Source organism: Erinaceus europaeus, chromosome X, assembly GCF_950295315.1.
Source record: "Erinaceus europaeus chromosome X, mEriEur2.1, whole genome shotgun sequence".
NCBI lineage: Eukaryota > Metazoa > Chordata > Mammalia > Eulipotyphla > Erinaceidae > Erinaceus > Erinaceus europaeus.
The window spans coordinates 90,558,531-90,569,331 of record NC_080185.1 but is presented as its reverse complement, the minus strand read 5'-3'; positions in this window follow the sequence as shown (position 1 = coordinate 90,569,331).

Below are 10,801 nucleotides of genomic sequence, written 5' to 3'. Positions count from 1 at the left end.
TATTTCCTGGATTGACTTGTGTCTAAATAAGGTAATTAAAGGTTTCACAGTGGTGGAAGTTAACAGTTGTTTCAATAGTATTTTAATCCCTGAGTTGGAGCTCAGTGATTTAAAAGCCTCTTTTTAAATTTTTTTTTCCTTCTCTGTAGGCTACGGGAGCCTGAGGGCTTCTAACTATAAATAGGCTTCTTAACTTAATAACTGACTCCTGACCGAGAGATAAGGCAGGGTGTGGCAGAGATAGTCCAGTGGTTATGCAAAGAGACTTTCACAGCCCCACAGCTATGCCACTGAGGTATAGCTCTTCTCCTGAATTTCCTGGTTAGATCTCAGTCCCCCGGTGTCCCCCCCTGCTGCTGCTCCAGATTCTGAGGGCAGTAGCAATGGAGACTTGGGGTTGTACTTGGTGAGTCTCGGGGGAGTCCTCTCCTCCCTTCAGCTGTTCCCTTGTTGGTGGAACAGACTGGAGGTGTTGTCTCAACTGATAGACCGTCAGACTGTTACCAGCCACTTAGTCTCTCCCTAGGCTCCTCTCTGTCACCAGCCACGTGTGCTTGCACTCACCAGTGATTTGGTGGGTTCCTGTAGTCGTTCTAGTCTTGTCTTGTTTCAGTCCCAGGTGGTCTCCTTTGGTGTTCCTAGTTGATCTGAGAGAGGAGAGGAGAGGAGAGGAGAGAAATAGATCTGCTGCTGCTCGTAGCCCCGCCACCCTTTTTTTTTTTTTTATTGTTGTGATTACTGTTGCTATTGTCATCGTTGTTGGATAGACAGAGAGAAATGGAGAGAGCAGAAGACAGAGAGGGGGAGAGAAAGATAGACACCTATAGACCTGCTGCACTGCTTGTGAAGTGACTCCCCTGCAAGTGGGGAGCCAGGGGCTCCAACCAGGATCCTTAGGTCGGTCCTTGCGCTTTGTGCCACGTGCGCTTAACCCGCTGCGCTACTGCCCGACTCCCTAAAAAAAAAAAAAGAATTAAGTCTTTTTGTAGTCAGGAGCATCCTTGCAGAGAATCACTAGATGTGGTAGCCAAGATGGGACAGCAGCTGACTCACTGAAATGTGGGGAAGACTTTCCCTGAGAGAAAGAACAACAGAGGCTAGCTAAGCCTGGTGTGTCCAGTGGCTATGAAGTCATCTATGGTATTAAACAACAGCTTATCCGTCCTCTTTTTTAGTAGTTGCTTGACCCAGATTCAAGCCCTACTCCCCACCACATGGAAGGAAGCTCCTGTTCTGTGGTCTTCTTCCTCCTCTGTTTTATGTGACTCTTAAAAAAATAATAATGAAGAAGAAGAAGAAAGAAGGGGGGAGGGGGCAGGAAGTGGCACACGGGTTTAAGCGCACATAGTGCAGAACACAAGGACCGGTGCAAGGATCCCGGTTCGAGACCCTGGCTCCCCACTTGTAGGGAGTCGTTTCACAAGTGGTGAAGCAGGTCTGCAGGTGTCTGTCTTTCTCTCCTCCTCTCTGTCTCCCCCTCCTCTCTCCATTTCTCTCTGTCCTATCCAACAACAAACAACATCAACAATAACAATAATACCACAACAAGGCTACAACAACAAGGGCAACAAATGGGGGAAAAATGGCCTCCAGGAGCAGTGGATTCATGGTGCAGGCACTCAGCCCCAGCAATAACCCTGGAGGCAAAAACAAAACAAAACAAACAAAAAATGATGACATCAATAACAACAACAACTACAACTACAACAACAATAAAAAAAAGACAACAAGGGCAACAAAAGGGAAAATAAATAAATAAAATTAAAAAAAAACCTGGAGGGGGGGGAATCCACTTCCCTGGAATGAACTTCACAAATGCTAAAAACAGTAAAAGTAATTTGTAATTAGTCTCTCCTCCAAGTGGAGGAGATGTTGCTAAATCAGACCCTGGATCCAGAGCCAAGGCTTTAGAATAAATAAGGGGGTGGGTTCACTCCAGCCTTCCTTCCATCCAGCTGTGGCCGCTCGAGCTCCAAGACAGCCCAGGTCTCAGCTATATTAACATAACCCCGGAAATGTTGATTATTTGACAGCTAGGAGGTGGAGGGGAACTGTTTTTTTGTTTGTTTGTTTGTTTGTTGTTGTTGTTGTTTTTTGTCTGCTTCTTTAACAAGTTTACAGTGACTGCTATAGCACTCGGGAGTATAATAGGAACAGACATAAAACGTGTCATTTCATCTGGGCTTACCTTTCGCAAATAAACTTCCAAATTTCTGCTGCCTCTGGGCAGATTGCTGTTTAACCAAGAACATTGCTCAGCTCTGGCTGATGGTGGTATCCGGGTCTGAACCTGAAACTTCAGAGCCCCAGGGATGAAAATCATTTGCATGGCCATTATGTCATTTCCCTGGTCTCAGGTTGCAATTCAACCCTTGTAGAATATTGGAAACAGGGCTGTGGAGACAGCATAAAGGTTCTGTAAAAGACACTCATGCCTGAGGCTCTGAGGTCCCAGGTTCAATCCCCAGCACCACTATAAACTACAACTGAGCAGTGCTCTGATTTATCTCCCTCTCTCTCTCTCTCTCTCTCTCTCTCTCTCGTATTTAAATAAAACTATTTGAAAAAAAAAAGTATTGGGGCTAAGCTCAAGACTTGTCCTCCTTCTCTCCCTCCATGAGGAATCCACCACTCCCAGTGCAGTAGCTCTCTCTCTCCCCCCTTTCCCTCTCTCTCTCTCTCTCTCTCTCTCTCTCTCCAGAAATAGAGAGGAGATGAGTAAATAGAGAGGAAGAGAAACAGAGAGACATCTCCAGTGCTGCTTCATTGCTCATGAGGAGTTCCCCCACCTGCCGGTGGGGAGTAGGGACTTGAACTCAGGTCCTTGTGCATCATAAAGTGTGCACTTAACAGGGTGTGCCACTGCCCTCCCCCTCCCAGAACAAGACTTCTTTTTTATTATTTATTCTTTTATCTTTATTTATTGGATAGAGACAGCCATAAATTAAGAGGGAAAGGGGAGATAGAGAGGGAGAGAGACAGAGAGATGCCTGCAGCCCTGCTTCACCACTCGCAAAGCTTTCCCCCTGCAGGTGGGGACCGGGGGCTCAAACCCAGGTCCTTGTGCATTGTAATATGTGCGCTCAACCAGGTGCGCCACCACCCGGCCCAGAACAAGACTTCTTAATGAGTGACCATTGTCTATTGGATGGAGTGGAGGGAAACATGAAAAGAGAGGCAATTTCCAGAAATATATACTATTTATTTATTTCCAGGGTTATTGCTGGAGCTCGGTGCCAGCACAACAAATCCTGGCAGCCATTTTTTCCATTGTATTGGATAGGACAGAGAGAAACTGAGAAGAGAAGAAGAGACAGAGAAGGGAGAGAGAAAGGTAGACACCTGTAGACCTGCTTCACCGCTGGTGACGTGCCCCTGCTACTTGAACAGGAGGCAATTTGAGTTGGGGCTTGAACACGGGTTCTTTCATGGGCCTTTGCACACAGTACTATGTACACTTAACTGGGTGCACCACCACCCAGCCCCCAGATATACACTTTTAAGAGGACTGAAAGCAGGCTTTCAGTTTGCTGCTGGTCTCTTGAAATTTGATATCTGGGCCCTAGATTACTGCTGGCTTTGTAGGCTGATGGGCATATCTTTAATGGATCTCTTGGAACTCAGACTTATAAGGCAAGTAAAGGCTTTTAGGAAGCTTTGCTGGTCACTTAGACTGGGAGCACAGCTGCATGGCTCTAGTGAAAAGTAGGCCTGTTAAAAAAAAATTCCCTCGTCAGACAACCCCACCATGTGTCCTGGAGCCCCACCTCCCCAGATCCCTGCCTCACTAGGGAAAGAGAGAGACAGGCTGGGAGTATGGATCAACCTGTCAATGCCCATGTTCAGCAGGGGAAGCAATTACAGAAGCCAGACCGTCCACCGTCTGCATCCCATAATGACCCTGGATCCATGCTCCCAGAGGGTTAAAGAATAGGAAAGTTATCAGGGGAGGGAATGGGATACGGAGTTCTGGTGGTGGGAATTGTGTGTCATTGTACCCCTCTCATCCTATGATCTTGTCAATGTTTCCATTTTATAATAAAATAAAATAAAATTCCCTGGGGGGTAGGTGGAGGTGCATCTGCTAAGCACACACATTACAGTGTGCAAGGACTTGAGTTCAAGCCCCTGGTCCCCACCTGCAGGGGAAAGTTTCACGCAGGGGGAAAGCAGGGTTCAGGTGTCTCTCTGTCTCTTTCCCTACCTCTAGCCCCCCAATTCCTTTCTGTCTCTAGCCAATAATAGATAATTAAGGCCTGGGTAGTGGCACACCTGGTTGAGCACTCAGATCACAGTGCACAAGGACCCAGGTTCAGGCTTCCATTTCTCATCTGCAAGGGGAAAGCTTTGCAAGTGGTGAAGCAGTGCTACAGGTGTCTCTCTCCCTCTCTCCCTCTTCCCTGTTGATTTCTGGCTGTTTCTAACCAATAAATAAATAAACTTAAATAAAATTAATTAAAACTCTATTCATTAAAAAAATTAATGTCCTGCAGGTAGGGAAGACATCATAACGGTCATGCAAATAGCCTGAGACTCTGAGATTCCAGGTTCAATCTCCAGCACTACCATATGCCAGAGCTGAGCAGTGCTCTGGTAAAAAACAAAACAAAACAACAAAACCCTAGACTTGGAGCCAAGGGGTAGTGTATCCAGCTGAACACATATGTTATCATGCACAAGAACCCAAGTCCCTGGTCCCCATCTTCAGTGGAGAAGCTTCATGAGCAGTGAAGTCCCTCTCTCTCCCCCACCCAACTTCTCTCTGCTCTGTCAAATAAAAGAATAAATAGAGAAAAGGGAAAAAATGGCCGCTAGGAATGGTGGCTTTGTCATGCAGTTACCAACCCCCAGCGATAACCTTGGTGGCAATAATTTTTTTTACATTTATTTATTTTCTCTTTTGTTGCCCTTGTTGTAATTATTATTGTTGTTGTTGTTGATGTCGTTGTTAGATAGGACAGAGAGAAATGGAGAGAGGAGGGGAAGACAGAGAGGGGAGAGAAGGATAGACACATGCTGACCTGTTTCACCGCTTGTGAAGCGACTCTCCTGCAGGTGGGGAGCCGGGGGCTCTAACCAGGATCCTTCTGTCAGTTCTTGTGCTTTGCGCCACATGCACTTTACCCGCTGCGCTACCGCCCAATTCCCAGCAATAATTTTTTTTTAAAAGCTCTAGACTCGCAGATCCTAAGTGCCCAAGCTGACAGCTGACCTGCGGCTGTCTAATGCAGCCTCTCCATCATGTTCAGACTGAGCCACCTCAAATGGCAGAACTCAGCATTCGGAACAGTTGTTCATTGAAGACAACCTTGGTAGGGCCACCAGCTCCGTAAATATCGCAAAGCGCTGACTGAACGTGTGATTGCGAATGTCCTAAGCAGTGGTCTGAGAAACTGAGGGTCTGCTTGGCCCTGCATTTCTGAAGCAGAGATTAAAGGCTGCGGCTGGTTTGAGATGATTTGGTCCCAAAGCTGCAAGCTGAGAGGGGGAGGTGAATGACCCCCTTCCATCTGCTCGAGAGAGCCCAATGGGGAGAAAAACATTTTCTGCTCTGGGTGCTTCACAGGCCTAGAAGGCACACCAATGAACATCAGAGAGATTCACAGGAGAAAAGTACCAACACATTCATGGCGGTTCTCCATGCAGGCCCATTATAGAGTGAAAGAGAGAGAATGAGACACTGATCTCAAGGAAATGGGGGGTGGGAGAAGGTGCTGGGAATCAAGGAGAGAAGAGAGGGTCTCACATGACAAGGAGAGAATGACTCATCTGACCAAACTAGATGCTCTACATGTTTCCCCAATGAGGAGGCTATTTCTGGAGAGGAGCCGACAGTGAGCTGAGCATTATTTAAGGTAAGGGAAATAGTATCTCTTAGAGCACAAGGGGGCTCAGCTGATCTCAGTTCCACATACCAAAATGACTCAGATTGGGAAAAGTATGCTCTGGACTTTGGGGAGGCCTATGCTTAAAGCCAGTTCTGGCAGATCCAACTCTAAGCCTTCCCTGGAAAATCTATTACTGCCAGTGACTGGCCAGGTCCCATGTTCTGGATTCTTAGGAATTCAGAACTGGCTCATGTGATCTGATATCCTGACTTCTCACCACTCTCCTGTGACACACACACACACACACACACACACACACACACACACACACACACACTTCTTCCTTTAAAAAGAAATTAATTGGGGGTCAGGCGGTAGTGCAGTGGGTTAAGCACACATGGCTCAAAGCTCAAGGAACAGTGTAGGATTCCGGTTCGAGCCCCCAGGCTCCCCAACTGCAGGGAGGGGGGTCACTTCACAGGTGGTGAAGCAGGTCTACAGGTGTGTCTATCTTTCTCTCCCACTCTCTGTCTTCCCCCCTTTTAATTTCTCTCTGTCCTATCCAACAACAATAACAATAATAACAACAAGGGCAACAAAAATGGGGAAAATGGTCCCCAGGAGCAGTGGATTCAGACTGCAGGCACCAAGAGCCATAGTGATAATCCTGGAGACAAAAAAAGAAAAAAAAGAAATTAATTTAGGGTGTGGGTAAATAGCATAATGGTTATGCAAACAGACTCTCCTACCTGAGGCTCCGAAGTCCCAGGTTCTATCCCCTACACCACCAAAAGCCAGAGTTAGTCAGTGCTCTCTTAAAAAAATATATTTATGTATTTAACACAAGAGAGAAGCAGAGAATCACTCGGCCACATGCAAAGGCAGGGGTCAAGCTTAGGACCTCAACTCCCAAATCCAAAGCTCTGTCCACAGTGACACCTCCTGGGCCTCTCTGCTCAAAATTTTCTTTTTTAAAATTCTTTTTATATTTATTTATTCCCTTTTGTTGCCCTTGTTGTTTTATTGTTGTAGTTATTATTGTTGTTATTGATGTCATTGTTGGGTAGGACAGAGAGAAATCGAGAGAAGAGGGGGAGACAGAGAGGGGGAGAGAAAGATAGACACCTGCAGACCTACCTTCACTGCCTGTGAAGCGACTCCCCTGCAGGTGGGGAGCCAGGGGCTCCAACCAGGATCCCTATGCCCGTCCTTGCGCTTTGCACCACGTGCAGTTAACCTGCTGCGCTCCCGCCCAGCTCCCTGCTCACAAATTTCTAAGGTACTTGATTGTTAAGTATGGCCAGCTGTCCCCAGCAAGAGGGTGGTTCTCTTCTCTTCTCTTCTCTTCTCTTCTCTTCTCTTCTCTTCTCTTCTCTTCTCTTCTCTTTTCTCTTCTTCTTCTCTTCTCTTCTTTCTACTTATAAAATGTAAATATTGACAAGACTATAGAACATTTCCACAGAATGCCCACTCCCAGAGCTCCGTTTCCAATCTCCTCCCTTGATAGCTTTCCTATTCTTTTATATTTTTTATCATTTATTTATTTATTTATTTATTTATTTATTTGATAAAGATAGCCAGAAGTGGAGAGGAAGGGGGAGACAGAGAGCGAAAGAGACAGAGAGACACCTGCAACACTGCTTCGCCACTTGAAAAGCTTTCCCCTGTAGGTGGGGGCCGGGGGCTCAAACCCAGGTCCTTTAGCATTGCAACATGTGCTTTCAACCAGGTGTGCCACCACCTGGCCCCGCTTTCCTATTCTTTATCCCTCTGGGAGTATGAACCCAGGGTCATTATGGGATGCAGAAGGTGGAAGGTTTGGCTTCTGTAATTGCTTCTCCGCTGAATATGGGCATTGGCAGGTTGATCCATACTCCCAGCCTGTCTCTCTCTTTCCCGGGTGGGGATCTGGGGAGCCAGGGCCCTAAGACTCATGGTGGGGCCCTCTGCCCAAGGGAGTTGGGTTGGCATCATGGTATCATCTGGAACCTGGTGGCTGAAAAAGAGTTAAGATATAATGCAGAACAAACTGTTGATTAACCTAAAGGGAAGAATATTGCAGATGAAGATTTGGGGTCTCCATTTTGGAAAAAGCTAGTAGGTCTCTTTTAGGTATATTCCAGTGGGCCCATGATTTTACTAGTTTTTGCCTTCACCACAGACATGATTGTTTTCTTTTTCTTTTTTTTTTAAATTTTTTAAATTTATTTTCCCTTTTTGTTGCCCTTGTTGACTTTTTATTATTGTTGTAGTTATTGATGTCGTCATTGTTAGATAGGACAGAGAGAAATGGAGAGAGGAGGGGAAGACAGAGAGGGGGAGAGAAAGACAGACACTTGCAGACCTGCTTCACTGCCTGTGAAGCGACTCCCCTGCAGGTGGGGAGCCAGGGGCTTGAACCGGGATCCTTAGGATCCCGGTCCTTGTGCTTTGCGCCACCTGCGCTTAACCCTTAACCCGCTGCACTACCGCCTGGCTCCTGACATAATTGTTTTCTAAGTGGATTATTGGGTTACATAAACAGAATTGTGTGGATCCATTTTGAGAGCTTGTTTGGAGGTTCTAGCAGGGAAGCACAGCTACTCAGATACCCTCGACCGACCGAAGACCAGGTCTCTATTCGGGGAAGGCTGTCCTCTTCGACCTAGTGCGCAGCTTCGGGAGGGACGCACATGGAACGGTGAGGGAGGAAGGGGACACCCACCTAGCCAGCCAGATCAGCCGAATAAACCCTGGCGATCAATGGGGTGACAGATGTTGCAGCCGGATCGCTCTCACATTCGTGAATCCATTTTGAAAAAGAAAAGAAAATCCAGTACCCTAGGAGGTGATACTGTGGATAAGGTTTTGGACTCTCAAGCATGAGGCTCTGAGTTCAAGCCCCAGCATCCTATGTACCACTGTATTGCTCTGGTTTTCTCTCCCTTTCTTCTCTTTCTCATTAATAAACAGACTTAGAAAGAAAGAACCCAGAAATTAGCAGCCCAGGAGGAGGTACAGTGAATAAGGCATTGGAATTTCAAGCATGAGGTCCTGAGTTCTATCCACAGCATCCCCTGTGCCAGAGTGCTTCTCCATTTCTCTCCTCTCATAAATATGTAAATCTTTTTTTTTAATGAAACAGCATCTTAAAATTATTATTATTATTAATTTATTTATTTATAAAAAGGAGCCATTAACAAAACCATAGGATAAGAGGGGTACAACTCCACACAATTCCCACCACCAGCTCTCCATATCCCATCCCCTTCCCTGATAGCTTTCCTATTCTTTTTTTTTATTTCTTTATTGGGGAATTAATGTTTTACATTCAACAGTAAATACAATAGTTTGTACATGCATAACATGCCTCAGTATAACAATACAGCCCCCACTAGGTCCTCTGTCATCCTTCTTGGACCAGTATTCCCCCACCCCCAAACCAGAGTCTTTAACTTTGTTGCAATTCGCCAATTCCAGTTCAAGTTCTACTTGTGAAATGGCATTTTTTAAATTTATATATTTTCCCTTTTGTTGCCCTTGTTGTTTTTTATTGTTTTAGTTATTATTGTTGTTGTTATTGATGTCCTTGTTGTTGGATAAGACAGAGAGAAATGGAGAGAGGAGGGGAAGACAAAGAGGGAGGGAGAAAGACAGACACCTGCAGACCTGCTTCACCGCCTGTGAAGCGACTCTCGTTCAGGTGGGGAGCCAGGGGCTCGAACCAGGATCCTTAGGCTGGTCCTTGCACTTCACACCACATGTGCTTAACCCACTGAGCTACCACCCAACTTCCTATAAATCTTTTTTTAAGATTTTATTTATGTATTCATTTTTTTCCCTCCAGGGTTATTGCTGGGGCTTGGTGCCAGCACTACGAATCTACTGCTCCTGGAGGCCATTTTTCCCATTCTGTTGCCCTTGTTACCCTTGTTGTTGTCTTTATTATTGTTGTCATTACTGTTGTTGTTGTTGTTGGGTAGGACAGAGAGAAATCAAGAGAGGAGAGGAGACGGAGAGGGGAGAAAAAGATAGACACCTGCATATCTGCTTCACCGCTTGTGAAGCGACCCCCCGGCAGGTGGGGAGACAGGGGCTCAAACCGGGGTCCTTACGCTGGTCCTTGCACTTCGCGCCTTAACCTGCTGTATTTATTACCTCCCGACCCCCTATTTATTTATTACTGAGAAAGATAGGAGGAGAGAGAAAGAACCAGACATCACTCTGGTACATATGCTGCCGGAAATTGAACTTGGGTCCGGATGCTTGAGAGTCCAATGCCTTAGCCACTGCACCACCTCCCGGACAATGATAAATACATAAATCTTTAAAATAAATTTAAAGTATCAGAAAATTTAGGATTCTCCCTGGTCAGATCCTGAACACGAAGTGTTAAATTGTGGGTTGGGGAGATAGCATAATGGTTATACAAACAGATCCTCATGTTTGACTCTCTGATATCCCAAATTCAGTCTCCCACACCACCGTAAGCCAGAGCTGAGCAGAGCTCTAATTTAAAAAAATGTTAAAATTTTGTTTTCCTATTTATAATTTGGTGAAACATTGCTTAACCATTGCTAAAAATAAATAAATAAAAAGTAAAAAAGAAAATGTTTTTCAGGTGATCTTGTCCTTTTTAGGACAAAAAAATGGAACTGGAGGTGATTTTGCTTACTGAAGTAAGAAAGGAAGTGAAAGACAACACTCTTCATGGTTTCACTCATATTTGGTCTCTTGCTTTTGATTAATTTATTTATTCTCTTTTGTTGCCCTTGTTGTTTTATTGTTGTAGTTATTATTGTTGTTGTCGTCGTCGCTGTTGGATAGGACAGAGAGAAACGGAGAGAGCAGGGGAAGACAGAGGGGGAGAGAAAGACAGACACCTGCAGACCTGCTTCACCACCTGTGAAGCAACTCCCCTGCAGGTGAGGAGCCGGGGGGCTCGAACCAGGATCCTTACACTGGTCCTTGCGCTTTGCACCACAAGCACTTAA